The following is a 6,000-nucleotide window of genomic DNA, read 5'->3' on the forward strand; positions in this document are numbered from 1 at the left end:
ATGAAAAACGTATCCTACAGCAGTGTTTCCAAAACGGAGCCTCCAGCTGTTGTAAAACAAAAACTCCCAGCATTTCCGGACAGCCATTGACTGTCCAAGCATGCTGGGAGTTTAGCAACAGCTGGAGGCACCCTGTTTGAGAATCACTGGTGTAAAATACCCCTATGTCCACCCCTATGCAAATCCCTAATTTAGGCCTCAAATGTGCATGGCGCTCTCACTTTGGAGCCCTGGCGTATTTCAAGGCAACAGTTTAGGGCCACATATGGGGTATCGCCGTACTCGGGAGAAATTGCCTAACAAATTTTGGGGGGCTTTTTCTCCTTTTACCCCTTATGAAAAGGTAAAGTTGGGGTCTGCACCAGCATGTTAGTGTAAAAATAAACATTTTTGTACACTAACATACTGGTGTTGCCCCATACTTTAAAATTTCACAAGCGGTAAAAGAAAAAAAGCCTCCAAAATTTGTAACGCATTTTCTCCCGACTACGGAGATACCCCATATGTGGGCGCAAAGTGTTCTGTGGGCGCACAACAAGGCTCAGAAGGGAGAGCGCACCATGTAAATTTGAGGTCTAAATTGGTGATTTACACAGGGGTGGCTGATTTTACAACGGTTCTGACATAAGTGCAAAACAATAAATACCCACATATGACCCCATTTTGGAAACTACACCCCTCACGGAATGTAATAAGGGGTACAGTGAGCATTTACGCCCCACAGGTGTCTGACAGATCTTTGAAACAGGGGTCTGTGAAAATGAAAAATAAAATTTTTAATTTACACAGTCCACTGTTCCAAAGATCCGTCAAATGCCAGTGGGGTGTAAATTCTCCCTGCACCCCTTATTACCTTCCGTGAGGGGTGTAGTTTTAAAAATGGGGTCACATGTGGGGGGTCCACTGTTCTGGCACCACGGGGGGCTTTGGAAATGCACATGGCCAAATTCTCTCTCCAAAAGCTCAATGATGCTCCTTCTCTTCTGAGCATTGTAGTTCGCCCCCAGTGCACTTCACGTCCACTTATTGGGTATTTCCATACTCAGAAGAGATGGGGTTACAAATTTTGGGGGGTATTTTCTGCTATTATCCCTTGTAAAAATGTAAAATTTGGGGGAAAACAAGCATTTTAGTGTAAAAAAAATATATTTTTTTTTACATATGCAAAAGTCGTGAAACACCTGTGGGGTATTAAGGTTCACTTTACCCCTTGTTACGTTCCCCAAGGGGTCTAGTTTCCAAAATGGTATGCCATGTGTTTTATTTTTTCTGTCCTGGCACCATAGGTGCTTCCTAAATGAGGCATGCCCCCAGAGCAAAATTTGCTTCCAAAAAGCCAAATGTGACTCCTTCTCTTCTGAGACCTGTAGTGCGCCAGCAGAGCACTTTTCATCCCCATATTGGGTGTCTTCTGAATCGGGAGAAATTGGGCTTCAAATGTTGGGGGGTATTTTCTGCTATTACCTTTTTTAAAAATGTTAAATTTTTGCTAAACCAAGCATTTTAGGTAAAAAAAAAATTATTTTTTTTACATATGCAAAAGTCGTGAAACACCTGTGGGGTATTAAGGTTCACTTTATCCCTGGTTACGTTCCTCAAGGAGTCTAGTTTCCAAAATGGTATGCCATGTCGTTTTTTTTTTGCTGTCCTGGCACCATAGGGGCTTCCTAAATGCGACATGCCCCCTGAGCAAAATTTGCTCTCAAAAAGCCAAATATGACTCCTTCTCTTCTGAGCATTGTAGTTCGCCCGTAATGCACTTCAGGTCAACTTATGGGGTACCTCCATACTCAGAAGAGATGGGGTTACAAATTTTGGGGGGTATTTTCTGCTATTAACCCTTGCAAAAATGTGAAATTTGGGGGGAAACACACATTTTAGTGAAAATTTTTTTTTTTTTTTTTACATATGCAAAAGTCATGAAACACCTGTGGGGTATTAAGGCTCACTTAATTCCTTTTTTCGTTCCTCAAGGGGTCTAGTTTCCAAAATGGTATGCCATGTTTTTTTTATTTGCTGTTTTGGCACCATAGGGGCTTCCTAAATGCAACATGCCCCCAAAAAACCATTTCAGAAAAACGTACTCTCCAAAATCCCCTTGTCGCTCCTTCGCTTCTGAGCCCTCTACTGCGCCCGCCGAACAATTAACATAGACATATGAGGTATGTGCTTACTCGAGAGAAATTGGGCTACAAATTCAAGTATAAATTTTATCCTTTTACCCCTTGTAAAAATTCAAAAATTGGGTCTACAAGAACATGCAAGTGTAAAAAATGAAGATTTTGAATTTTCTCCTTCACTTTGCTGCTTTTCCTGTGAAACACCTAAAGGGTTAAAACACTTACTGAATGTCATTTTGAATACTTTGGGGGGTGCAGTTTTTGTAATGGGGTCATTTATGGGGTATTTCTAATATGAAGACCCTTCAAATCCACTTCAAACCTGAACTGGTCCATGAAAAATAGCGAGTTTGAAAATTTTGTGAAAAATTGTAAAATTGCTGCTGAACTTTGAAGCCCTCTGGTGTCTTCCAAAAGTAAAAACATGTCAATTTTTTTGATGAAAATTTAAAGTAGACATGTTGTATATGTGAATCCCAAAAAAATAATATTTGAAATATCCATTTTCCTTACAAACAGAGAGCTTCAAAGTTAGAAAAATGCAAAATTTTCAATTTTTTCATCAAATTTTGGGATTTTTCACCAAGAAAGGATGCAAGTTACCACAAAAATTTACCACTATGTTAAAGTAGAATATGTCACGAAAAAACAATCTCGGAATCAGATTGATAAGTAAAAGCATTCCAGAGTTATTAATGTTTAAAGTGACAGTGGTCAGATGTGCAAAAAAGGGCTGCGTCCTAGAGGTGAAAATGGGCTGTGTCCTTAAGGGGTTAAAGCTGTTAATTGTTCCTGCTGTGACCAGTTCCTGAGGTAGACCGTTCCATAAATTCACAGTCCTCACGGTAAAGAAGGCGTGTCGCCCCTTGAGACTAAACTTTTTCTTCTCCAGACGGAGGGAGTGCCCCCTCGTCCTTTGGGGGGGTTTAACCTGGAACAGTTTTTCTCCATATTTTTTGTATGGGCCATTAATATACTTATATACGTTTATCATATCCCCCCTTAAACGTCTCTTCTCAAGACTAAACAATTGTAACTCCTTTAATCCCTCCTCATAGCTAAGATGTTCCATGCCCCATATTAGTTTAATCGCGCGTCTCTGCACCCTTTCCAGCTCCACAGTGTCCCTTTTATGGACAGGTGCCCAAAACTGAACAGCATATTCCAGGTAAGGCCGTACCAATGATTTATAAAGGGGGAGTATTATGTCCCTGTCCCTTGAGTCCATGCCTCTTTTGATACATGACAATATCCTGCTGGCTTTGGAAGCAGCAGCCTGACATTGCATGCTATTCTGTAGTCTGTGATCTACAAGTACACCCAGATCCTTCTCTACCAGTGACTCTGCCAGTTTAATCCCCCCTAAGACATACGATGCATGCAGGTTATTAGTACCCAGATGCATAACTTTACATTTATCCACATTGAACCTCATTTGCCAAGTGGATGCCCAGACACTTAGTCTATCCAAGTCATCTTGTAACTTATGCACATCCTCTATAGACTGTACTGTGCTACAAAGCTTGGTGTCATCTGCAAAGATAGAAACAGAGCTGTTAATACCATCCTCTATATCATTGATAAATAAATTAAACAACAGCGGGCCCAGTACTGAACCTTGGGGTACACCACTAATAACCGGGGACCAATCAGAGTACGAATCATTGACCACCACTCTCTGGGTACGATCCATGAGCCAGTGTTCAATCCAGTTACAAACTAACATTTCCAAACCCAAAGACCTTAACTTACCTGTCAGACGTCTATGAGGGACAGTATCAAACGCTTTCGCAAAATCCAGAAACACTATATCCACAGCCATTCCTCTGTCAAGGCTTCTACTCACCTCTTCATAAAAGCAAATTAGATTGGTTTGACAACTTCTATCCTTAGTAAACCCATGCTGGCTATCACTTATAATACAATTATCCCCTATGTATTCCTGTATGTAATCCCTTCTAAGTCCTTCAAACAATTTACCCACAATGCACGTTAAACTTACCGGTCTATAGTTTCCTGGGGAAGACCTAGAGCCCTTTTTGAAGATTGGCACCACATTCGCCTTGCGCCAGTCCCTTGGCACAATACCAGACACCAGAGAATCTCTAAATATCATGAACAGGGGTACAGATATTACTGAACTTACCTCTCTAAGAACTCTTGGGTGCAATCCATCTGGCCCTGGAGATTTGCTTACATTTATATCACTTAACTTACCTTGTACCATCTCTACATTAAGCCAGTTCAGTACATTACATGATGTGTTACCAGCACTGACCTGTGCAATGTCAGCTCCTTCTTCCATAGTGTATACAGAACTAAAGAACCCATTCAGTAGCTCCGCCTTCTCTTGATCGCCTGTGACAACCTCCCCATTATCATTATTAAGGGGTCCTACATGCTCTGTCCTTGTTTTTTTTGCATTTATATATCTAAAAAAATATTTAGGATTAGTTTTGCTTTCTTTGGCCACCTGTCTCTCATTTTGAATTTTTGCTGTTTTTATTAAATTTTTACAGATTTTATTAAGCTCCTTGTACTGTTTAAATGTTATAGCTGACCCATCAGATTTGTATTTTTTGAAGGCTATTTTTTTGTTGTTTATTGCTCTTTTAACATCATGTGTCAGCCATGTAGGATTTAGTTTTAATCGTTTATATTTGTTCCCCTTTGGTATATATTTAGCTGTATAGTTATTTAGAGTTGATTTAAAGATGTCCCATTTACCATCTGTATCAGTATTTGACAACACCTCCCCCCAGTCTATGTCCTGTAGTGCAGCCCTCAGCCCAGGGAAATTTGCCTTTTTAAAGTTATATGTTTTTGCCTTCCCCGCCTGTCTTTGTTTTCTACATTTTAAGTCAAAAGTAACTATATTGTGGTCGCTATTACCAAGGTTTTCCCGCACAGTTACATTACCAACCAGCCCTGCATTGTTGGAAATGATCAGATCCAACAAGGCATCACTTCTTGTTGGGTCCTCCACAAACTGGCCCATAAAATTATCCTGCAATAAATTTAGGAATTGTCGCCCCTTTGTAGTTTTAGCCAACCCCGGACCCCAATCTATATCTGGATAGTTAAAATCTCCCATTATTACCACTGTACCTGCCCGGGCGGCCCTCTATATTTGTTTATGAAGCCGAACTTCTATCTCTTCAGTGATATTAGGGGGTCTGTAGATTACACCAAATACTATTTTTTCAGTATTTCCCTCCTTTTGTAATTCTACCCACAATGATTCCACATCCTCAGAATCATCACACACTATGGCATCGTTCACACTGACTTTCATACCACTTCTTACATACAGACAGACTCCACCACCTTTTCTGTTCATTCTATCCTTGCGAAACAATGTAAACCCCTGCAGATTGACAGCCCAGTCATGCGAGGAGTCCAGCCATGTCTCAGTGACCCCAACTATATCAATATGTTCCTCCAGTATCAAGGCCTCAAGCTCCCCCATTTTATTTGCTAGGCTTCTGGCATTTGTGAACATACACTTTACATTTCCATCCTTTATGTTATTGGGGTTAATGGGATTCAAGGGTGTAAGTTTTATTTTCCTATGAAGCTTATTCCTATTAACTATTCTAACCCCTCCCTCCGCTCCACCCCTAGGTACATTTATAATTCCCACCTCTCTATCTACACTATCTTCCCCCTCTTTGCTGTAGGTTCCCTCCCCCCAAGTCCCTAGTTTAAACACTCCTCCACCCTTCTAGCCATCTTCTCCCCAAGCAAAGCTGCACCCTCCCCATTGAGGTGCAGCCCGTCCCTATGGTAGAGCCGGTAACCGACAGCGAAGTCAGCCCAGTTCTCCATGAACCCAAACCCTTCCTTCCTACACCAGCTTCTGAGCCACTTGTTTACCTCC

Source organism: Hyla sarda, chromosome 2 (assembly GCF_029499605.1).
Source record: "Hyla sarda isolate aHylSar1 chromosome 2, aHylSar1.hap1, whole genome shotgun sequence".
Taxonomy (NCBI): Eukaryota; Metazoa; Chordata; class Amphibia; order Anura; family Hylidae; genus Hyla; species Hyla sarda.